The 26,018-nt window shown below is 38.0% G+C and overlaps 1 long non-coding RNA gene across 2 annotated transcripts in view; it reads left to right on the forward strand.

Annotated features, from left to right (window-relative positions):
- The window catches only part of LOC138752278 (uncharacterized), a 119,846-nt gene extending 94,372 nt beyond the window's left edge, over positions 1-25,474 (forward strand). The window contains exons 4-5 of one of the 2 annotated variants that reach the window (XR_011350474.1): positions 22,497-22,585; positions 25,124-25,474. This is a non-coding gene — a long non-coding RNA (uncharacterized lncRNA). The remainder of the gene's footprint in view (positions 1-22,496; positions 22,586-25,123) is intronic. The other variant, XR_011350473.1, reaches the window with a different exon arrangement.
- Positions 25,475-26,018: the final 544 nt, after the last annotated feature.

Here is a 26,018-nt window from a genome sequence, read left to right on the forward strand (position 1 = left end):
ACAGAATACATCCAAATATTTACAGGAAGCAAAATCTTCATTGTCCAATGTTATTTTCCAATATATTACAAGATGTACAGTCCTTACAGACTGGTATATTCATGCCATTATCTCTCTGCTGATAACCAGAGATGTTACCTATTGGAAGGTTGACCCTCCATTTACTTCTGAAGTGTTGTTCACAATTTTCCATGGTGTTTCTCATACTGTTTTCACCATAGGTCAAATGCAATAAGATCACTAGGGAACACTAACATGTTATATAATGAGACTAACAGTCATGCCACACAGAAGCAGACCCTTTGGCACAACATGTCCTCATTGTCTATTATCTCCAATCCCACTGATCAGCAACTGGTCCACAACATTCCATGCCCTTCCAATTCAAGTGCCCCTGCTTTTTAAATGTTGTAAAAGTTCTCAAATTCACTATCCATTCAGTCAAAACTTTCCAGATTCCATCAACCTCTGGGTGAAAATATCCTTCTTCCTATCTCTTCTAAACTTCTTTCCCTTCCCCAAAATCTATGCCCTCAACTTCATGACACCTCCGAATGTGAGGAAAAATTTAATACCATCCACTCCACCTGTTCTCTTCTTCATTTTGCATACCACAATTATATTTGTTCAGTGTTCAATAATTTTGCAGCTCCCAGCCACCCCCCCCCCCACAGCAATCTCCTCATCACAATATTATGAGGTGTTTTTAAGTGTGTCCAACCATCTGAGCATTTGCTTCATGTCTGCACCAAAGAATGACAAGAATATTTCCAAGCCATCCTTGGAAGCCATCCTTTTTGCTTCTTCAAGCATCAAAACTTTAAAGATCACATGGTGACATTTAAGTAGTGCAACTTTATGAATAAACCATTCAATATTTTTCAAACATGATGGATTAATGGTTTTAAAAAGCATTTGCAAGCAGCAGAGGCATTGCATTTTTATTGTCCCAAGTGCGATCGGACATCACGGACTACTTAACTACGGGCAAGTTCCCAACTTTGTTAATAATTCATGAAATTCAAAAGTCAAATGGAAGGTAATTGAAGACTGAGTTGCAGAATTGAAATACACATGTTAGAAAAAAGACAGACAATTTGGACTTCAGCCACTGTATGAAAGTGGAAGTGATAATTATATATTTCAATTCCATGGAGCAGCACTTAAGATTTAGGAGTAATTTTAAATTATTTTGCCTTTAAATCATGTACAAATATCAAAGGTTTGAAATCATGCCTTACTTCAATGATGTGCATATTTTAGAGAATTTTAATCAATGCGTTGGTCTATTAAAGATATTCTGAATTTACCTATTCACTTTTGGGAACTGGAGACAGAGTTCAAACACTCACAATGTCTCTGTGGGATTTGTATCCTAATCGACCCACATAAACAAAGTGAAAGAACCTTTTTACAGTTTTTACACAGAGAAATTCATAAGGCAAATCATTCATCCCATTCTCATCTCTTGGTGGAGACATCTCAGATTTTGTGCTGCTCCCCAGTTCATGGGATTGAAGGCTTCCATTGAGATCAATCAACAACTTTCATTGAGAACAATCAGCACTGAAAATAATATAAAAGAAACGTCTCTTGTTATCGTTGATGGATGTGACTAATTAACAACTCAACATTGTTGAACCCAAGGGCCTTAAATCTTTGATAAATTTCTCTTTTGCATAATCATGGGTACATGATGCATTTTACAATTAAAGTTCATTGATTCCATCCATATTTCTAACATCAAAACCCCTCCAGCAACTGACAGGAAAGAACATCAACATTTTCAGATGAAAAATTGTGATTAGGGTTTAAAAATATGGAATAATCTAGACTTCATAATGGATGCATTCTAGTAAACCAGTAGTTCTCAACCTTTTTCTTTCCACTCAAATACCACTTTAAGTAGTCCCTATACCATTGGTGCTCTGTGATTAGTAAGGGATTGCTTAAGGTGCTAGGTTGGTGGAAAGAAAAAGTTTGTAAACCACTGTTTTAATCGTACCTCATTGACTCCTTATGTGCATGGTTTCAGAACTCTAAAGGAAATGAGCCAATGACAATTGTTCTCAAGCAAAATATTTCAGTAACATTGGGTCTAGAGCAGTGATTCTCAGCCTTCCCTTCCCACTCACATACCACCTTAAGCAATCCCTTACTAATCACAGAGCACCGATGGCATAGGGATTACTTAAAGTGGTAAGTGAGTGGAAAGAAAAAGTTTGACAACCACTGTAGTAAACTGATTTCTTTTCTACTTATTCCTTGGACATAAAATGGATGTGAGACAAAGTATTTATCTTAATCAACTGTGGGAGTATTACTATATTTTTTAACAAAAGACCAACATTTATGCACCACCTAAAGCTTATCCCCTTAATGATTTGTGGCTAATAAAATATGTTGGTAATGCAGTCGCTATGCAACTGAAAAAGAAACAACTTACACATGGAAAGCTTCCACAAGCAGCTGTGTGGTCAGGATATCTGGGCATATTTCTTCTTCTTCGAATAGTTCAAAGGATTTTATTTTCCACCATCTAAGATCAACTCTAATAATACAATACGTTCTCTGTACTTCACTGGGTTCCAGCTGAAATTTTAAGGGCTCAAGTCTCTGAGGTCAGACTTCAGAAAGATTTAGAGAAGCTAATAGGAGGGGTAGACAGGTGGAATATACTGTTTAATATATTGGTTGGCAGTGGGCTTTGAGGGGAGGGGTTGATGAGGTATGTTGCACACTAAAGATGTTGATTTTAATGGAAGAACAGAAAGATTCTGGGTCTGAATATTCCATGCCATTATGGGCCAACAAAAGTCAACCCATTTTGGGTTTTATATGTATGACCATAAAATATGTACATAAATACAAAATATTCTTTGGCAACAGTGAGTCTCGGGAGTAGCATACTAGAAATATATTTAACCTACTGAGAGCATATATCACCCATAAATTATGGTTTTCAGGAGTGGTTTGAGCTACTGGGAGTATTTTCACAACATTAGGGAAGGCAAAGAGGAAATTTTATTGAATGAATAAGCAGAGTTAATTTCCTGCTTAGCTGCACCTGGTCACAGAGAGAAAGGCTTAAAACTCAAATACAGTAAATCCGCTAATATCCCGGCACCTGTGGGGATTGGTAGATGCCGGATAAGTGAATGTTGTGGTTGCTTGAGTTTGTGTGCTGCGTGATTGGAGAACTAACCACTAGGGGGGACAATTATCAAACTTTTGTATATTTTATCTATTTGGTTTCTGCCTTTTTTTTTGCCAGTTGGTTGAATTCTAGATTACAGGAATTTTACTGTATGTACTTGTTTCTGCAGGTTATTTTCAGATAACTGAAAAATGAAAAGAGGGCATTTTTAAGAGATAATTGAACAAATATTTGTCCAAACTTTGATACAAGACCAGTACTGCCTGTGTGTGTTCTGTTCTTAGTGATATCTGCTTAGTTAATAAATCTAGTTGTTTAAAAAGAACAAGTTTCTTTATTGCAATAAAAGAAATCACATGGTACCAGGAGTGTGCATGGTACTAGGACTGGAAGAAATAGCCAAGAGTTGACTAAACACCAGAAGTGTGAACAGGAGTGAAAGAAACAATATAGTGTACATAGTGTGCATGTCAATAGCAGCAGGGAAAATATGGAGAGTTTAAAAAACTACTGTCACTGTAAAATGGACTGGAAATGTCAACCACTAGTGGAAGCTGTTTAAACAAAGATTTATGCTGTACCTGCAAGAGATTGGAATTAATAGCAAACCAGATACACAGAAGATAACAAAAGAAATATTACATACTGTGGTGGGACCAAAAGCTTAAGGTTTTCAACACATTTAATTTTGTTGAGGCACAAGAACAGAGCAAATTTGACAGCACTGTCAAAAATAAAACTGTCTAGAGGTCTGTGTTTTGCTCATGTATGCAACTGCAGGGAAAGATCTTTGATACTTTTTAACAGACTTAAAATTAAAAGTAAGAACATGTAATTTTGGATCGTTGCAAGGTTCAATAACCTGTGACAAAATTGTGTTCAGAATTAATGATAAGAAAGCAAAAACATAAGAGAGAGTTTGCTGCAAGAGTCAGAGCTTACCTTAGCTGGAGGTGTGAAGATGTGCCACACAAGTGAATTAGCTCTGCAGCCTGTAAAAACATTCAGTGATAGTTTAAAAGCCTATGAAAACGAAGGCATAGTCATAACCATAGTATCTGGAGACACACAACAAACAACAAAAAGATGGAGAGACATTCAGTTGTAATTGACGTGGCATTAAAGATGCATCAAAGTAATGCCCAGCTTATGGAAAAGGCTATAATAAGTGCAATGGACAGAAACACTATGCAGATCAATGTTGTTTTTTCCCAAAGGGAAACAAAACAGAAGTGAAAGTGTACACACCATAGAAGAAACTGCTCTCAGAGATACATTTTTTGTGGGCATGGAAGTGAACAGTGTCAAGCAGGATAAATGAACTGTGTCATACAAATGGAACAAATATTCCTTTCAAGTTAGACACAGAGGAAAAAGTCAATTTGATCTTTGAGCATAACATCAGGGCAATGAAGATAAAGCTGTACATCCATGCAAATCCTGTACTGCTCAGAGTGCACAATGGACAGAGCATCAAAATGTAAACTCACAGTGAAAAGTAAATATAAAGATCACCACCTCAGTTTCACATTAGTCCAAAATGGACATTATTCACTGCTTCCTGACAAAGCATGTGAAAACTTAAACTTAGTCAAGAGGGTCTTTTACATTAATAGTGACCATGCACTGAACAGCGAAGAGAAACTATTGGATGAATTTACTGACATCTTCAAGGGATTTGAGTTCTACCATTCACCTATAAGATCCAGTTAAAGGAGGATGCACAGCCAGTAGTGCATGCCCCGAGGCAGATTCCAGCACTACTAAAAGAAATGTTCAAGCAGGAACTCAACTGAATGATGGCATGTAGTGAACTGGGATTCACTAGAAATGTGCTGTACTAACCAATGGTCCCACTTCCTTGCCCCTCCCCTGGGGTCCTGTATATAACCTTGGTTTCCCGCCTAAACCCAGAACCCCTCAGAAGCCTATTGCTGATATTCGTGTTAAGTTTGAGTTGAACTTTAAATTGAAAAAAAATAGTTTATTAGTGTTGCCATGTTAAATTAAACATCTCAAGGAAAGGGGATGTAGTGATAGCGTGCTACCACCAGGAGGAGTCAGAGACAGAGTGTGTGGCATCTGAGGAATGTTGCCTCTTGGGAATGCTGATGCATCTTGGGTAGATTAAAAATGGATACCTCCACATGAGGACCTGTTTTATGTGTTCTGTTCTTATGCTGTTTGCTTAGTTAATAAATCTTCTTCGTCTTTGGCTTGGCTTCGTGGATGAAGATTTATGGAGGGGGTAAATGTCCACGTCAGCTGCAGGCTCGTTTGTGGCTGACAAGTCCGATGCGGGACAGGCAGACACGGTTGCAATGGTTGCAGGGGAAAATTGGTTGGTTGGGGTTGGGTGTTGGGTATTTCCTCCTTTGTCTTTTGTCAGTGAGGTGGGCTCTGTGATCTTCTTCAAAGGAGGTTGCTGCCCGCCAAACTGTGAGGTGCCAGGATGCACGGTTTGAGGCGATATCAGCCCACTGGTGGTGGTCAATGTGGCAGGCACCAAGAGATTTCTTTAGGCAGTCCTTGTACCTCTTCTTTGGTGCACCTCTGTCACGGTGGCCAGTGGAGAGCTCGCCATATAACATGAACTTGGGAAGGCGATGGTCCTCCATTCTGGAGATGTGACCCACCCAACGCAGCTGGATCTTCAGCAGCGTGGACTCGATGCTGTCGGCCTCTGCCATCTCGAGTACTTCGACGGTAGGGATGAAGGCGCTCCAATGAATGTTGAGGATGGAGCGGAGACAACGCTGGTGGAAGCGTTCTAGGAGTCGTAGGTGATGCCGGTAGAGGACCCATGATTCGGAGCCGAACAAGACTGTGGCTATGACAATGGCTCTGTATACGCTTATCTTTGTGAGGTTTTTCAGTTGGTTGTTTTTCCAGACACTTTTGTGTAGTCTTCCAAAGGCGCTATTTGCCTTGGCGAGTCTGTTGTCTATCTCGTTGTCGATCCTTGCATCTGATGAAATGGTGCAGCCGAGATAGATAAACTGCTTGACCGTTTTGAGTTTTGTGTGCCCAATGGAGATGTGGGGGGGCTGGTAGTCATGGTGGGAGCTGGCTGATGGAGGACCTCAGTTTTCTTCAGGCTGACTTCCAGGCCAAACATTTTGGCAGTTTCCGCAAAACAGGACGTCAAGCACTGAAGAGCTGGGTCTGAATGGACAACTAAAGCGGCATCGTCTGCAAAGAGTAGTTCACGGACAAGGTTCTCTTGTGTCTTGGTGTGAGCTTGCAGGCGCCTCAGATTGAAGAGATGCCATCCGTGCGGTACCGGATGTAAACAGCATCTTCATTGTTGAGGTCTTTCATGGCTTGGTTCAGCATCATGCTGAAGAAGATTGAAAAGAGGGTTGGTGCGAGAACACATCCTTGCTTCACGCCATTGTTAATGGAGAAGGGTTCAGAGAGCTCATTGCTGTATCTGACCCGACCTTGTTGGTTTTCGTGCAGTTGGATAATCATGTTGAGGAACTTTGGGGGGCATCCGATGCGCTCTAGTATTTGCCAAAGCCCTTTCCTGCTCACGGTGTCGAAGGCTTTGGTGAGGTCAACAAAGGTGCTGTAGAGTCCTTTGTTTTGTTCTCTGCACTTTTCTTGGAGCTGTCTGAGGGTAAAGACCATGTCAGTAGTTCCTCTGTTTGCGCGAAAGCCGCACTGTGATTCTGGGAGAATATTCTCGGCGACACTAGGTATTATTCTATTTAGGAGAATCCTAGCGAAGATTTTGCCTGTAATGGAGAGCAGCGTGATTCCCCTGTAGTTTGAGCAGTCTGATTTCTCGCCTTTGTTTTTGTACAGGGTGATGATGATGACGGCATCACGAAGGTCCTGAGGCAGTTTTCCTTGGTCCCAACAAAGCTTGAAAAACTCATGCAGTTTGACATGCAGAGTTTTGCCACCAGCCTTCCAGACCTCTGGGGGGATTCCATCCATACCTGCTGCTTTGCCTCTTTTCAGTTGTTCAATTGCCTTATATGTCTCATCCTGGGTGAGGACCTCATCCAGCTCTAGCCTTAGGGGCTGTTGAGGGAGCTGGAGCAGGGCGGAATCTTGGACTGAGCGGATGGCACTGAAAAGAGATTGGAAGTTTTCTGACCATCAGTTGAGGATGGAGATCTTGTCGCTGAGGAGGATTTTGCCATCTGAGCTGCGCAGCGGGCTTTGGACTTGGGGTGAGGGGCCGTACAAAGTCTTTAGAGTCTCGTAGAAACCCCTGAAGTCGCCAATGTCCGCGCTGAGCTGGGTTCGCTTGGCGAGGCTCGTCCACCACTCATTTTGGATCTCCCGGTGTTTGCGCTGAAGATGGCTGCATGCGCGACGGAAGGCTTGTTTCTTCTCTGGACAGGACGGCTTTGTAAGGTGAGCCTGGTGGGCAGCTCGCTTCTTTGCTAGCAGCTCCTGGATTTCCTGGCTGTTATCGTCGAACCAGTCCTTGTTTTTCCTGGAGGAGAAGCCCGGTACCTCTTTGGTGGATTGCAGCATGGTAGTCTTCAGCTGAACCCAGAGTGTTTCAGGGGACGAGTCCGTGAGGCAGATTGCATCATCGAGCTTTGCTTTGTGGTTTGCCTGGAAGTTTCCTCTCACTTCGTCTCACTGCAGGTTTCCAACATTGAACCTCTTTCTGGGGGCTTTCCTGTTCCTAGGCTTTGGCTTGAAGTGAAGGTTGAGCTTGCAGCGAACCAGCCCGTGGTCAGTGTGGCATTCCACGCTGGGCATGACCCTGGTGTGGAGCACATCTCGTTTGTCTCTTTCTCGCACCAGGACATAGTCCAGGAGGTGCCAGTGTTTGGATCGGGGATGCATCCATGTAGTCTTCAGGTTGTCCCTCTTCTGCGCAGAGCTCCAACAGGAGGCACCCGTTGTCATTGCACTTGCCGACACCATGCTTGCCCAGGATTCCTGGCCAGGTTTCTGAGTCTTTGCCGCGCGAGCGTTGAAGTCGCCAAGGATGACAACCTTGTCGGTTGTAGGGGTGCGTTGAATGAGGTTGCGCAGGTCAGTGTAGAACTTGTCCTTTTCTGCTGGTTCCGCCTGGAGGATTGGAGCATAGACACTGATGAGGGTGATGCGACGCTTGTTTGAAGGGGGAGTCGCATGGACATGATCCGGTCCGAGTGGACGTAGTTGCTTAAAAATAACCCAAGATTCTTTATTGTAATAAAAGAAGCATCACTGCTACTAAAAGTACAGTAGGTTTTGTTTTGCTGCAGCTTTGATGAGTTTATTGACTTTCTTCTGTGCTTGTATTCCCTCATTTCCAGGGTCCTTAACCTGCCTGGTTTGTGATTCATGTCTGAAAAATGAAGATGCTCTCAGTTAGTCAGTGCAATTTGATGTGCACTTATATTGCCAACCTGGTGGTTTGACAAGATGTCTTTTGTGAGAGAGGTGCTCTGAAAAGGACTTTGTATTCCTAGAGACATTGAAATTCCAAATCAGAGCATTGTGATGTGCTCTTGTAAGTAAGTTGAGAAATATAAGAATCAAGGATATCCTGGTTTTGATTGTGCAGAAGTTATTTTATGTGGCTCTGTTGCTGGGAGACCCTGACCTCCAACTATTGTGCAAGAGAAATGAAAACCTGAATTGCTGATCCGTGCTGCTGCCTGGTGAGGTTTGCACTGGCAATACCGACTCATAAATTTATCCAATAAATGCAAACGTTGATGTTTCACGATAGACTCTATGTAGCCGTGAGGATAGAAAGATTGAAGTCTTCAACATAAAACGTATCTATGCCTTCATTTCAGTCCACAGAGTTTCATTACAGTGCAAAACAGAGGGATACCATGGGAGTAAAGATCTGCCACCAGCAGAACTCTTTTGCCACAGACCAGGAGCATAATCTTCTCCAATTAATTATATCAAAGGTGAACAAAGTATTGAGTTTTGTTTAGTGTGCATATTGAGTTTCCACAATATGAAAAGATGCTTATTTTTATTCCCCTCTTGGGTTTACATTAAACATTGTACCATATACAGCCCTTTGCATAATTATTAGTTGACTGCTAATAAATCACGTAATCTTAGACTTTCAGAAATAGAGGAATGTATGGGAATGAAACATTGAGCTCTTCGATTTTTTTTTGGACTGAACTTGCAGATCGTTCACTTGTGTATAATCACAGATGGGTGCAAAATTCCAGAGCACAACAAAATGATTTGAAATCTATCAAAAAGAAACATACTGTTGCCGATGACAATTGGCTTTATGATCTTCTTGGAAAGTCAGTCAACAGTGCAAGGCTTGATGCAGAATGGAGCTGCATGTAAATGTAGCTGACAGTCAACAAGACGTTGGCATGCCTGAGCACAGAATGGTGTACATCCAAGTTGACATAAATTGGTAGGGTTGCAAGGAATATCAATTACAAGATATGTCGCTATGGCAGGGCCAACTGGAATGATCCTAACTAGGAAATAAATAAAATTCACTGCAATGCTATGTGTGAAAAATAAATAAAACATCGAGACTTCATCAAGGTTCTCAGCAAGCAAATGCTGTAATATTTTTTAGTTGCAGATTCCATCAAACAATCCGAGGGTTAGTACTGAATTCCTGTTGCAATTTAACCTGAGATTTGAAGGATTATCAGAAGCATTATTTCCATTGATAAGAAGATTGCAATTACAATAGTATATTAACATTCATCGAATAACCAAAATATGCAACAGAAGGCTTATTTCCTTATCAAGGTACCAAGTCAATAAGTTTTTGATATTAGAGCCAATGCCAATTCCAAAGTTTTCCTTGACAGGTGGCAAGGTTTGATTGAACATTTTGTTGGCAACAATTTTATTTGGTTGTAATCAATCTTATCTATTCAACATATCAAAAGTCTTTCATGCAGGGGGGCGTGGCAAGATGGCGTAGGGAGCGGACGTGCATTCCCGGTCTCCCCCAGGCAGTTATATAAATACCCGTTTTAAGAATATTTATTTTCTGTTAAAAGTCTTTGTTTTGTTTATCAATTGTTTTTAGTTTAAAATGGCAACAAAGATTAAGGAAAATAGAGTTCAAATACAGAACAAAACTACACTCTCCGACTTTGGAAGAAACTCGGCCTACTTGCCCAGACAGAACCACGGAGTCAAGGCTGGAATTTTCTTAAGAACGGAGCTCATTAATTGGACTGTCGGATAAGCTGGCCTTGGACACCCCTCTGAAAGATGGTGATAAATATTGATTTGAAATGTTTTATGAAGATAAATTGCAGTAATTGGCATTGGTTGCCCGTGAGTTTTAAAAATCCAGATAACATTAAAGTTTATTAGTGATTTTTTTTTAATGGAATATCGGAAGGATGAATTTATTATCTATAAATACAGAACAAAATTATATTCTTTGACTTTGGAAGAAATTTGACCTATTTGCCCAGACAGAGCCGGAGTTGGTGACAGAACTTATTAAAGTTGATTTCGGACTCCTTTTTGAAAGATGGCGACGAATGTTGATTTGAAATATTTGAAATATTTTCTGAAGATAAACATATATATGGAACTCCTTGACCTGCAATAAGGTTTATCAGTGATTTTTTTTTTGGATGGAATATTGGAAGAGTGAATTTATTATCTGTGAGTATGCATACATTGCAAACAGATTTTAATAGTTTTGAAAAGGTTTTTTTTAAACTAAACAACAAGATCAGTTTAATATTGAGAAAATTGGAAAAAACGGAAACTTTATTTTTAAATTTGGAAATTCAGTAGAAAGAAACTATGAACAAGATTGATGATTTATAAAATTAAAGTTGAAGGAGCAATGTCCAAGAAGAGTTAGAAATTTTGAATAAGTTTTTCTTGAAAATAAACAATAATTTCAACTTAACATTGAGAAGATTGACAAAGTGGAAAATTTGGTATTAAATTGGGAAACACAGAAGAAAGAACTTATGAATAACATTGATGCTTTAGAAGATCAAGACCGAAGGAATTATGTTCAAGAAAATTTTAAAAGATTTGAAAAAAACTTTTTTTGAAAGTAAGCTACAAATTCAACTTGAGACTGAGAAGAATGGAAGATTTGGCGTTGAACTGGGATGTTCAGAGGTGTTTTAATTCAGTGGATGAAATTCAGGAAGACTTGAAAAAAAATAAAAAAAAACTTTTATTGATTGTAAACAATGTTTAACTCAGTGTTGAGAGGGTGGAAAGGGTGCAAAATTTAATATCAAGTTTGGATTTTCAAAAAAAAAGAGTTTATGAATAAGATTGGTTAAATTGATGGACCGGGGTTTTATGGATATAAGAAATGATGATTTTTCGCTTTATACGTGTATTTTGTCTGCCTGGTGGGGCGGAGGGGGTGGTACTCCTGCTCCCGAAAGTCATATGCCACTTGTGGTTTATACCACACCCATTTGGGTTTTTGGGAATTAACTACCACAAGGTGGTTTCCTAAGGGGTTAGGGGAGGTGGGGGTGGGTGAAAATTTGAAAATTATTTAGTATCTATTATGTAATATTATACTAAGTCAATTTGAAATGAATGTATGGATATACTATAAATAAATTTCAAATAAAAAACAACTCTTTCATGCAGCACTTTCTTCTTGAGTTTAGTTCCAGCCAGAGTTTCTCTTCAGCTTCCTTCATTCAAAGTGTCCTTTTCTTAAAGCAACAGTTTGCATTCAGATCTGCATTTCAATGAAATGCTGTGAGATGTTTCAAAGGGGCACAGTCAAACAAACTTTGACCCAAGCATCAAAGGACGCACAAAGGAACAAAAGGTAAGTCAAGGAACAGGTTTTGAGGAATACCGTGAAAGAAGAGAGAGAAGTGGAAAGATTGGGAGGGTATTTTCAGAACTTAGATTCTTGACAGGTACCTGTCATGGTTACTAACAAAAGGTTAAAGCTATAGATAGAGAATGGGATGGATCAGAGGTAATGATTGGAAGAAGGCAGTGCTCTCAAAAGTAAATATTTTATTTGTATCCCTGTAATAGGTGCAGGAGATTTGTTCACTTTTATTACCGACCTCTTTCTAGACCAGTGATTTTCAACATTTTTCTTCCCACACACATACTATTTTAAGAATTCCCTATGCCATAGGGGCTCTGTGATCAGTAAGGCATTGCTTAAGGTGGTACATGGGTAGTGTGACAGACTATATAGATAGGTTTTTGGGAGATAAATTGGGAAAGGTTTGTTAGAGTAGGTTACATACAAATAATTTAAAACAGATCTTATTTAAAATACTGGAGCACTGCCTCATGTTAGACATATCAGGGCCTCACAGCTTTTGCAGGAGCTTTGAAGAGTGCTCAAGTGACTTCACTCATGAATTGTTGTTTACAAAAGGCAACAGATGAAAGATCTTGTTGGAGCTGCTTTCTGTCTGGAAGAGAGCTAGCTGTTCTAAAAAGGTCATGTGGTTTTGCAAGCAGGTTTCCTCTCAGAGAGAGAGAGAGAGAGAGAGAGAGAGAGAGAGAGAGAGAGATCACTTGTACAGTGTTGCAGCCAGCAGACAGCAGGTGGGACTGGAATAGGACAAGCTGGCAAGCTTATGGAATGCCCATTTGTAAGACGGCCTGGTCAAAGCCCTTGTGGTTCATGCAAGAGGAGAGGACTGTCTGTCTAATGTTTCATTTGGAATAAGAGAAACAAAAAGGAACTCTGTGGTGACCTGAAAGAAAGAGGTTATCATTGGAAGAACTCTGAGGGGGAAAGATTCATCAGCAAGACATTGAGGTGATTGATGGAAGTACATCAGTGTGGATGTCCTGGAACAAAAAATCTCTCTCTGAAAATTGACAAGAACCTTCCTGAGTGGTAACCTTTTCTCATTCTCATTCATTGAGGTACAATATAATATTATCAGTAATGGCACCATCTTCTCACTAGTATATTTGGCTTCTCACTTGTAACTAAATAAGCAGCAATCCTGGAGTACATATGAACAGAAAGTGGAATTCCTCTACACTGGAAAAGCATACAGTCTATTCATCTAGTAAAGAGATCATATTGTGCTCTATACATGATTAAGACTAAAGGCCTGAAGGTAAAAGTTTTTTACTTTGTCGAATTAACCAACATTTTGAAAGTGTTCGATATATTTCTTTGGAAAGACTAGAACAGCGGTTCTCAACCTTTTCCTTTCTGCTCACATACCACTTTAAGTAGTCCCTATGCCATCAGTGCTCTGTGTTTAGTAAGGGATGGCTTAAAGTGGCGTGTCAGTGGGAAGGAAAAGTTGAGAATCACTGATCTAGACCCAACTGTTATTGAAATATTTTGCTTGAGAAACATTGGGATTGGCCTATTTTTTTTGGAGTTATATAAACAGTGCTTATAACGAGTCAATTAGGTACGATTAAAACAGTGGTTTTCCATCTTTTTCTTTCCACTGTTATGAGCCCAAAGGACCCATAAACCCAGCAGCATCAGATGGTTACTTAAACAAAATTTGCTTTTAATTAACTTTAAACATGAAAATAGAATTAAACTTTAACTTATCACTATTAACTTACTTAACCTAACTTAGCCACCTTCTAATTCTAAGTGCATGTAATGTGTGTGTAATTTCAGAAAAGTTCTTTGGTTCACAGTCCAATCTCACTTCTCATTCCTCCAAGTTCACTGATTGCAGGTAATTCTTATACTGTGCTCAGAATTTAATATTTAATAGGCAAGTTACTTAAGGTTGAAAGCATTCAAATAAAAATGTTGTTTGTATTTTGCCCACTTGCTTATCTTATTTGGATGAAGGAGTACGTTTATTGAACAGATATTAACTCATCTCATTAAACAGTGTAAGAGAAGGGCTGATACAAAGAAAGAGGGAAAATAGTTAATTATGTTTCCACATCAGTTGAAGATATTCATGAATGAAATGGAACAATTACTTCTTCCGCTAATGGTTTTTCACATATCCTGATTAGGAAAATCATCACCATGAAACTGAATTGTGGATTGGACCACAATTTACAGCCTGCAGTATGATATTCTGGATGTTTATTTTCTAACCAGTCGAGGATAAATCTCCAGTGGAAGCTGCATAGCCTTAAAATTGCCAATGACTTAGAACTCTGCAAGCAATGCAATGAGTTGAAAGTAAATTGGATTTTTGGACTTGATAAATTGAGATACAACAAACTGTCTTTAATGCAGGTAATAAAAGTGGGAGAAGGAAATATCTTCACTGAGTTCATTTTAATCTTAGAAGTGGAAGCCACAGTATCTGTTGAGCCACACAATGGAGAAAGAGCAAGTCGATCCAGATAATGTATTGGAAAGTTGAACCACTCTGCTAGATAACTCCAGTTCTTTTAGTCCTCTGTCCCAGGATGACTTGTAGCCAGGTGTAAATTCAAAAGGAATTATTAATCTCACGACTTCTTAACATGAAAATGACAGGGAAATACAATGTCACATTCTTCAATTATCTATTGCATGGCAATTGATGTTCGTCAAATTATTTGTACAAAAATTAAAAAGAGCTTAAGCATCACAATTATTCTTGCTGAGAAATCTCAGGTGGGTAAACTTAGAGAGCATTCTTAGGGAACAAATTTACAAGAATTTAGAGAAGCGACAGGTCTCGCAATATCCATAGGAGGTAACGATATAGAACTAAAATTTCAGGCCTGAGCCTTGAAAAAGTGCTGAATCATTGCTTTTATATATTTACCTCCTATGGACATGCCAAGACCTGTTCCTCCAGCATTTCTGTATTTTTACAACAATCACAGTGTTTTCAAACTTTCAGGTTTCACTGTTTATATTCAGAATTGATTTGCCTGCTTAAAGCAGAGTACATGGAAACTATTCTCCCTGGAAGTCAGTGATTTAGTGGAGTTTCACAGGGATCGGTACTTGGACCACAGCTCTTTTTGATTTTTATAAATGACCTGGACAAAGAAGTAAAGGGATGGATCAGTTAGTTTGCAGATAATATGGATGTTGGAGGATATAGATAGGATGCAGATTTGGGCAGAAAAGTGGCAAATGGAGTTCAATCCAACTAAGTTGGAAGTGATGCATTGTATATAGTCAATGGCCAATGGATTCTTAACAGTGTGGAAGAACAGAGACCTTGGTTTCCAAATCTATAGATCTCTCAAGGTTGCTAAACAGGTTGATAGGGTAGTTAAGAAGGCTTCTGGAAAGCTGAGCTTCATCAGTAGGGGGATTGATTTCAAGAGTCATGAGGTAATGCTGCTTCTCTATAAAACTCTGGTTAGACCACATTTGGAATATCGTGTGGAGTTTTGATGAATCATTGCAGGAAGTATATGGAAAGGCTGCAGAGGAAGTTTAGGTGGATGTTTCCCGGATTGGAGAATATGTTTTATGAAGCAAGATTAACAGAGATGGACATTTCTCTCTGGACAAAACAAGAAACAGAGGTGACTTAATAAAGATCTACAAGATTATGAGTGGCATGGTGGACATTCAATTCCTTTTCCCTGGATGACAGTAGCAAATACCAGAGGATATCTGAAAAGGTGAGGGAAAGAAATCTTTGGGGAGATGTCATTTTTTACATCCAGGGTTGTGGGTGCCTGGAAAGCATTACTGGGGTGGTGGTGGAGTCTGGTACAATAGGGACATTTAAAATATTCTTTGACAGTCAAATGGAATACAGAGGGTTATGTATATGAGAAAGGGAAAGTTTAGATTGCTGAGTAGGATTGTGTGAGTCAGCACAAAATCGCCGCCCCAAGGTCCTGTACTTTTCTGTAATGTTCTGTTCTCAGTATTTCTTTTAAAAATAATTTTATTTGTTTTCAGTAATAAAAAGTTTGTACAGTACAATTATGGAATGACCTACTGAAAAAAAGACAAAGAAAAGCACTGCAAGTATAATCACATATGAATTCCCAATGTACAGTCATAATATTAAAGAATGGACATAATAGATTTAATAAATTTAAATTTTCCAAACCCCTGACTGTAAACAAGGTTTAAAGTTAATGTTAATGAAATGAAGTATCTCAGTCTGATGTGGGACAACACAGTGCCAAAATTCTCTATTGACACTGAACCTAGAGATTATGGTAATAGTCCATGAACAGGCCCCATAACATTTGGAATCTAATGTTTGAATCATATATCATTTTTTTCCATATTTAAACAGGACATTATGTCCCTTAGCCATTGTGCATTAATAGGTGGGATATTATCTTTCCATTTAACCAAAGTAGCATGTCAGGCCAACAACGAGGTAAGGGAGAAGTGCGACATTTTGATGGAAGTTAGTTAAACCTCATCTTCTCCAAGAGTTCCAAACCGAGCAACTAAGGGATTTGGTTCTAATTTTAAATTGAGAATCACTGATAATGTTTGAAAAACATCTCTCCAATATGTTTCCAAACTGGGGCAGTCCAGAGCATATGAATTAGAGAAGTATCACCAATTTTGCATTTACCACAAAGAGGATATATATCTGAGTAAAAATTAGATAATTTGAGTTTGGACATGTGGGCCCCATGAACCACTTTGAATTACAACAGACAGTGGTGAGCACACAGAGAAGTAGTGCTAATCAATTTGCAAATAGTGTCCCAAACCACATTGGACAGCAAAGGGTTCAAATCCTGTTCCCAGTCATTCTTAATTTGAACTAAAGGGCATGCCTTAGACCAGTCAATTTATCATAAATAACATATATTAACCCTTTATTGAAAGGTTGTAATCCAAAAAAAGTATCAAGAATATTCACCTGAGGAACTCCAGGAAAATTGGGGATCTGAGATTGAATAAAGTGCCTGATTTGTAAATAACTGAAAAAAAAAAGCATTTACTAAGTTGAATTTTCCAACCAATTGTTCAAAGGATAAAAACTATTATCAAATAAATGGCCCTTAAATCATTTAATACCCAATCTATGCCAATTTTTAAAAGCAGAATCCTGCAAGGAAGGCTGAAAAAGATGATTGGACATAATGGGGCTTGCAAAAGAAGTGCTCAAATACAAAATATCTTCTAAACTGCATGTGATAATACAGATCTATCACCAATGTACATAGTGTATATAGTTACAGTATCTAGACTGTGCTTACAGTGATTGGCTGAGAGCTAAGCCACGCCTATTGTCTGGGCCTTAAAGGGTTGTGTCCCTAGCCAGGTCGGATCATTCCGGACTGGTTGGCCACCTGTGAAGAGCTCCTGTCTTTTGATAATAAAAGCCTTGGTTTGGATCAACAAGTCTTTGATTCTTTCGACAAGCTCTACACTGCACCAATATTCTCCAACTGTATTTAACCACCAGATTGTCAACTAATTTATATGAAAATAAAGAAAGCGAGGGCCCAAGAAATGTTAAGATAGAAACAATTTTGGTGGAATTTAATTCAATTTATACCCAAGCAGGACATAAACTCGATTATGAAATTGTAACAAGAACATAAGGTTACGCATATTGACTGCCCAATAATAAAATCTGAAATTAGGAAGCTACAAATCACTGTTCCTTTCAGTCTTTTGAAGATGAGCTCTATTTAAACTAGGGTGTTTTCATTGCCATTTGTAAGACAATATAAGCAAATCGAGTGAGTCAAAGAACGATTTAGGAATAAAAATTGATATAGTCTGAAAGAGATTCAAAAATCTAGGTAGAATGTTCATTTTAATAGCATTAATATGACCAATCAAAGAGTCCATTTTGTTAAAGACAGTTTCACTTGCTAAAGTAAAGCAGAGAAAATTTACCTATGAAGATGTTTATGATTTTTCATAATTGTAATTCCCAAGATAAGTAAAATGATCTTTCACAATCTTAAAAGGAAAATTAGAATACATTAGTACAGGAGAATTTAAAGGAAAATGTTCACTCTTATGCAGATTTAACTTACATCCTGAAAACCAGCTAAATTGAGAAAGTATGGAAAGTAAAGAGCGATCAGGGTTTGGATATGAAAAGCAAAAGGTCATCTGCATGAAGGGACACTTTATGTTCAATTCCCTTCCTATTGATCCCTGAAACATCTCTGCACTTGCAAAATTCAATTGTAAGAGGCTTTAAGGCCAAATCAAAAAAGAAATGGACTTAAAGGGCACCCTGTTGGAGAGTGAAAGATTTTGATTGTTGTAAGTTAGTAAGAATTGAAGCAGTAGGACATGAATATAATAATTTAATCCATGTAATAAAATTAAATTTTTCCAATATAATAAATAGATAATCTCACTCCACCCAGTCAAATGCTTTTTCTGCATCTGATGAGAGAACACATTCTGGGACTGCAGTGGGAGGTGAACAAAAAATATCCAATAAATTACATATATTAAAATAAGAATAATGACTTTTAATAAAACCAGTATGATCTTCCAAAACATTAGCCAAGATTTTCATATCAGCATTCAATAAATAAATTGGCTGGATCATTTCCCTTTTTCACTATAGGGATACATAAGCTTCATTAAAAGATAGTGGAAAATTACACTGTCTAAATGAATTAGTTAACACTGAACTTAATTGGGGTACAAGGAATTTAGAAAATAATTTGAAAAACTCTGCAGGATACCCATCCAATCCTGGAGTTTTAACTGACTGTAATGAAGAGGTAGCAAAAATAATTTCATCTTGTGAAATAGGTTCTTCCAAACTTAAATGATTATTCAGAGAAAGTGGGGGAATATTTAAGCGGTCAAAAAAATTCATTAAAATGTTATCATTAATACACTCAAGAGGTATAGAGCCTAGAATAACATTCCCTGGAGGCATCATTTATTTTAGAATGGTCTGTGGTCATATTACTGTCATCCATTTAGATCTTAGTAATTTTGTCTCATTTAAACTTTTGTTATATTTCACACTATAAACCATATTAACCAAAATACACACAAACATTTCCCTCTTGAATATACACAGTGTCATTTTCTCCCCTTTTCCCCCCTTCCCTTCCCTCCCTCCTTCTCTACCCACTAAACGTTCAACATATACGATACATTAAGCCCATTAAACAATGCCATCACACAATGAAAATAAACAAGAATATTGTGTCATCTACTTTTAAACACTGGGTCAGTTCATTTCGTCTTCTTCTCATTCTGTCATTTTAGGGGGTGGAGGTCCGCGGTAGGCCCTCTCTGTTGTGTTCCATGTACGGTTCCCAAATTTGTTCAAATAATGTGACTTTATTTTTTAAATTATATGTTATTTTTTCCAATGGAATACATTTATTCATTTCTATGTACCATTGCTGTACTCTCTTCTGATTTCCAGGTTGACATTATACATTTTTTTTCCTACAGCTAAGGCTAAAATAATAAATCTTTTTTATGCTTCATCCAAATTGAGGCCTAATTCTTTACTTTTTATCTTACTTAAAAGAAAGATCTCTGGATTTTTTGGTTTGTTGCTTTTTGTGATTTTATTTAATACTTGATTTAGATCTTCCCAAAACTTTTCCACTTTTTAACATGCCTAAATTGCATGTACTGTTGTTCCCGTTTCCTTCTTACAGCGAAAATATTTATCTGATACTGTGGGGTCCCATTTATTTAACTTTTGGGGTGTGGTATATAGCCTGTGTAACCAATTATATTGTATCATGTGTAACCTCATATTTATTGTATTTCTCATAGTTCCGGAGCATAGCTTTTCCCATTTTTCATTTTTTATCTTTATGTTTAGATCTTGTTCCCACTTTTGTTTGGGGTTACAGCTTATTTCCTCATTCTCTTTCTCTTGCAGCTTGATGTACATGTTTGTTATAAATCGTTTATCATTATGTCTGTAATCACATATTCAAAGCTGCTTCCTTCTGGTAACTCAGCCTGCTTCCCAATTTGTCCTTCAAGTAGGTTTTCAGTTGGTGGTATGCAAACATTGTTATACCATATTTGTACTTCATTTGTTCAAAAGATAATAAATTATTTCCCAAAAAAACAATTTTCTATTCCTTTGATCCCTTTTCTCTCCCATTCTCTAAAGGAAAGGTTATCTATTGTGAAAGGGATTAGTTAATTTTGCATCAGTAATAATTTTGGTAGTTGGTAATTTGTTTTTTTCCTTTCTACGTGAATCTTCTTCCAAATGTTGAGCAGATGGTGCAGTACTGGTGAACTTCTATGTTGCACCAGGTTTTCATCCCACTTACAAAATATATGTTCTGGTACCATCTCCCCTATTCTATCTAGCTCTAATCTGGTCCTGTTGTTGTCTATCTCGTTGTCGATCCTTGCATCTGATGAAATGAAAGACTACACAAAAGAGTCTGGAAAAACAACCAACTGAAAAACCTCACAAAGATAAGCATATACAGAGCCGTTGTCATACCCCCACTCCTGTTCGGCTCCGAATCATGGGTCCTCTACCGGCATCACCTACGGCTCCTAGAACGCTTCCACCAGCATTGTCTCCACTCCATCCTCAACATTCACTGGAGCGCTTTCATCCCTAACATCGTAGTACTCGAGATGGCAGAGGTCGACAGCATCGAGTCCATGCTGCTGAAGATCCAGCTGCGCTGGGTGGGTCACATCTCCAGAATGGAGGACCATCGCCTTCCCAAGATCGTGTTATATGGCAAGCTCTCCACTGGCCACCGTGACAGAGGTGCACCAAAGAAAAGGTACAAGGACTGCCTAAAGAAATCTCTTGGTGCCTGCCACATTGACCACCGCCAGTGGGCTGATATCGCCTCAAACCGTGTATCTTGGCGCCTCACAGTTCGGCAGGCAGCACCCTCCTTTGAAGAAGACCGCAGAGCCCACATCACTGACAAAAGGCAAAGGAGGAAAAACCCAACACCCAACCCCAACCAACCAATTTTCTCCTGCAACCGCTGCAACCGTGTCTGCCTGTCCCGCATCGGACTTGTCAGCCACAAACGAGCCTGAAGCTGACGTGGACTTTTACCCCCTCCATGAATCTTCGTCTGCGAAGCCAAGCCGAAAGAAAAAAAAAGAAAAATCTGGTCCAATCTGATTTTTCCCTTGTTTGATAAAAATCTGATAGATATCTTAATTGTGCTGCTCTATAATAATTCTTAAAGTTTGATAGCTGTAAGCCCACTTGTTTGTACCATTCTGTTAATTTATCTAGCGCTATCCTCAGTTTCCCCCCTTTCCATAAGAATTTCCTTATTATTTTCTTTAGCTCCTTGAAGAATTTCTCTGTTAAGGAATTGGTAACGATTGTATCCTTGGGAAGATATTCATTTTAATGCAATTTACCTTTCCTATCAGTGTTAGTGGTTAATCTTTCCAACGTTCTAAGTCATCTTGTAATTTCTTCATTAATGGCTGATAATTTAATTTGTATAGCTGGCCTAGATTCTTTGGCTTGGCTTCGCGGACGAAGATTTATGGAGGGGGTAAAAGTCCACGACAGCTGCAGGCTCGTTTGTGGCTGACAAGTCCGATGCGGGACAGGCAGACACAGTTGCAGCGGCTGCTGGGGAAAAATGGTTGGTTGGGGTTGGGTGTTGGGTTTTTCCTCCTTTGCCTTTTGTCAGTGAGGTGGGCTCTGCGGTCTTCTTCAAAGGAGGTTGCTGCCCGCCAAACTGTGAGGCGCCAAGATGCACGGTTTGAGGCGATATCAGCCCACTGGCGGTGGTCAATGTGGCAGGCACCAAGAGATTTCTTTAGGCAGTCCTTGTACCTTTTCTTTGGTGCCCCTCTGTCACAGTGGCCAGTGGAGAGCTCGCCATATAACACGATCTTGGGAAGGCGATGGTCCTCCATTATGATCTAGTCTAATACCTAGGTATTGGATTGCTTGTGTTTGCCATTTAAATGGTGATTCTTTTTAAACTTTGTGAAATCCGCATTATTCATTAACATTGCTTCATTTTAATTTGCGTTGATCTTGTAGCCCAATATTTCTCCATATTCCTTCAATTTCTTATGTAATTCTTTTATAGATAATTCTGGGTCTGTTAAGTATACTATGACATCATCTGCAAATAGACTGATTTTATATTCCTTCTCTTTTATTTTTAAACCTTTTATTTTATTTTCTGTTCTTATCAGTTCTGTCAAGGGTTCTATAGCTAAAGCGAACAGTGAGGGAGATAGTGGACATCCTTGCCTAGTTGACTTGCTTAATTTAAATTGGTTCAATATATATCAATTTACTGTCACCTTCGCCAATGGTCCCTTATATAATGCTTGAATCCAATTAACATATTTCTATGGTAGTTTGTACCTCTGTAGTGCTTTGAATAAATAATTCCATTCTACCCTGTCAAAGGCTTTCTCTGCGTCTAAAGCAACCACCACTAGTGGTGTCTTATTTCCTTGTACTGCATGGATCAAGTTAATGATCTTACAGATCATGTCCATTGTTCGTCTTCTTAATAAATCCAGTTTGATCTAGTTTTACTAGTTTTGGTACACAGTTAGCCAATCTGTTTGCTAATAAGTAATTTTCTCTCTTAGCAGCAATTCCCTTCAATTGATTGCCCAAGAGCTTGCCAGATTTTTCACCATGAATATAAAACTAACTTTAAAAGTTGTTGATTAATGGGGTAGGTTGAAAAAGATAAAATTTAGTTTTAAGTTCAACTTTCCTTTGATATGATTCTGGATCTTTAACATATACATTAATCTATTTGTTTAATCTGATTAATTAAATCTAATATTTTTTATTAGTCTTTGTCTTTATATTATCAATGTAAGAAATAATTTGCACTCTAAGATAAGCTTTTAAAGTGTTTCAAATAATCAAACTAGAAATTGTTGAAGAGGAATATGTATTAAAGAAAAAAAGATTGCTCCTCCATAAATTTCAAAAATTCATTATATGAATACCTTGGCATTAAAACACCAGTGGGAGGGAGATCTGGAAAATTTATAGACAAAATAACATGAGCATTGTCAGATATCATTATACTATGATATTCACTTGATTGGGTCAATGAAATCCATTGATTATCTATTGAAAATAATCAATCTATGAGTAAAGCTGATGAACAGGAAAGAAAAAAAAGAATATTCTTGCCTATTAGTTTTTTAAAAAAAGGCCATACATCTGAGATACCAACATTTGATTAAAAATAATGAATTACAGAAGCAAACTTGCTCAAAGTAGCAAGCTTGGAGGATGAACGTTCCAAAGCAGGACCAAGCCAAAAATTAAAGTCTTCCCGCGAACACCCCCCCCCCACCGCCCCCCAACCCAGCACAAATGAGTAAAAACTCATGTCTGGTAGAGCTGTAAAAAAAATTCTTAAATATCCTGCATCATCAAAGTTTAGGGTGTATACATTAGCGAAAACTACCATTTTATTATATAATTTGCCTGTAATGATAATGCATGGATCATGTTTTAAATCTGATATAACATTTTGATGCACAAAGTGAATGTTTTTAGTGAATTAAAATAGTGACCGCCTGAGTTTTGGCATCAAAAGATTTGCCCTCTCCATTTTGACATAAAACAAGAATGATCACAGCTACCAATATGTGTTCCTTGTAAGACAATCATCTCAGATCTCAGTTGTTTACCTTTCACATTCCAAGAAAGAACGTTGATAAAATTACGCATGTCTTTTAATTAACTTTTTTCAAAGAATGATCACTAAACTCCAAGTGCCACCTTGAAGCCCGGGCAGTATTAAGCATACGCAGAACTTAAAGTCATAACAACCTTGTAAACCCAATGATTTAAACCAAAATACCCATCCTTCCTTCCAAACCACCAGAATCAATAGGTTGCTGTAGAGAACAACAATGGGCCTAAGAAAAATGACATTTTAACCTCAAAAATTTTTCTGCTGCAAATTCTAATTATAGCTTCTTTTTTACAAAAAAGTTTTTTTTTATTAATGATTCCAAACAATATAAGCTTGTATTTAAAGCTACAACCAAAGGGGAAGACAAAGAAATTACTTTAATGCAAAAGCATGAATGTTGTATTCATACACCCTTTACCATGGTCGAGTACAGGATAAAATGCACGTTTGGCACATTAATGTCTCAATTGTTTCTAAGCAATAAGCATCCAAAATAACAAAAAAATGTATTTATAAATCTCCGTCTACTCCCCATTCAGATTTTCAGCCTCAATAGAACAAACAGCCAAAACACATACACGACAAATTTTAAAGATTTACATGCATATTTATTATACTTTAATAACCTTATTTCCCATGATCATCCAATAACCTGACTGCTTATATACAACATTTCATGTGCAATTAATAAGTAATTAACTAAGGTAACATATACCAATCATTATTATTAAGATGAAATTGATGTATTTAACTAAATATTCTCATCCAAGAACAAATAATTAAAATGTAATAAAATTAATAGAAAGAGAAATAAACTTAGATAGCGATGAACCAAACAACTACATTACCCCTTCCAATTAACAAGAGAGAGAGAGAGAGAGAGAGAATTGAAGAAAACAAAAAAAAACATCAAAAACAAATAACAGTTCATGCAAGATTTGATGTTGAAGGCAAATCTTGCAAGAATCTTTGTGGAACATAGGAACATAGGAACATAGGAAGTAGGAACAGGAGTAGGCCAAAAATCGCCCATCGAGCCTGCTCCACCATTCAATACGATCATGGCTGATCAAATTTATGACCTAACTCCACCTACCTGCCTTCTCCCCATATCCCCTAATTCCTCTATCATGTAAAAATTTATCTAACCAAATTTTAAATATGTTTAATGAGGCAGCCTCAGCCACTTCCCTGGTTAGAGAATTGCAAACAATCACTACTCTCTGGGAAAAACTATTTTTCCTCATCTCTGTCCTAAATCTACTCCCCCGAATCTTGAGACTGTGTCTCTCATTTTAGTTTCCCCGGCCAGCTCAAAAAACCTTCCTACATCTATCCTATCCATACCCTTCATAATCCTATATGTTTCTATAAGATCTCCTCTCATTCTTCTGAACTCGAGCGAATACAATAAATTTGCTTCTTCTACCAAATTTAAAAACTTATTGTGCCATCGAAGGGAGTGATTCGGAGGCATACTGGGTATATCAAAGCAGGCTTGAATCCTTTCTTTTATAGTTCAGCCATGACTTCTTTATATTCTAAATGCAGATTCATGACAGAGATTACCTACAAATCGGATCTGTGGCTCATGATATTGAAGAATTCCTTTCCAACGGGCTTCATGAATTACAAGATCTTTTATTTGGTAGTGATGAAACCAAAGAATAACCGAAGGTGGGTTGCGTCCCGAAGCTGGCTTGGGAACCAAAGAATGATGTGTTCTGTCAAGCTCGGGCTTAGAATGAAAAAACTCTTTTCCAAATTCTTCCAAAAGCATCTCTGAAAAGAAGTTGGCCAAATTCTGTATTTTTAGCCAAGTCAAAAATTTCAATAAACTGTCTTCTGTTTCTGCTTTCCGTCGATAACTTTCAAAGTTAATTCAAAGTTGTTAGCAGACTGTCCCGAGCGAAGATCCTCTAATTTATCAACACGATCATTGACTGTTTCCAAGTGTTGCTCCACAGAACCCAAACATCAATAAATGAGAACGACTCCAAAACTTTCTCAAGTGTAGATTTAACTTCACGTTGACTTCCTTTAACTATTTCTGGGAACTCCCGTGCATGCTCATTTAAAAGATCAGGAATGGAGTCCTTAGAGTAGCAGTCTCTTCCTCCTTATTGTCATTTACTTTACAGCTTTTGCACACCTTGTAGCCATTTTTAAATAATTGGGAATGATAAGTAACAAGGGGCAAAGTATAAAGCACTTTGGTTGTAACATTAAAAAAATGAACACAGAAGAAATACTTAAAAAAAACAGAAGCACCTAATTACTGCTGCTAACCCATGCAGTAGCCAGCCAGAAATCAGTATTTAAAGTAGAAGGAAAAAATAAATAATTCAAGCAAGTCATGATTTTAAAGTTGTTAAAGCTTGTTCAAATAGTAAATTGATTATTTATCCTTTCTTTCTTTTCTTTGGCTTCACGGATGAAGATTTAT

This window comes from Narcine bancroftii, chromosome 2 (genome assembly GCF_036971445.1).
Source record: "Narcine bancroftii isolate sNarBan1 chromosome 2, sNarBan1.hap1, whole genome shotgun sequence".
Taxonomy (NCBI): domain Eukaryota; kingdom Metazoa; phylum Chordata; class Chondrichthyes; order Torpediniformes; family Narcinidae; genus Narcine; species Narcine bancroftii.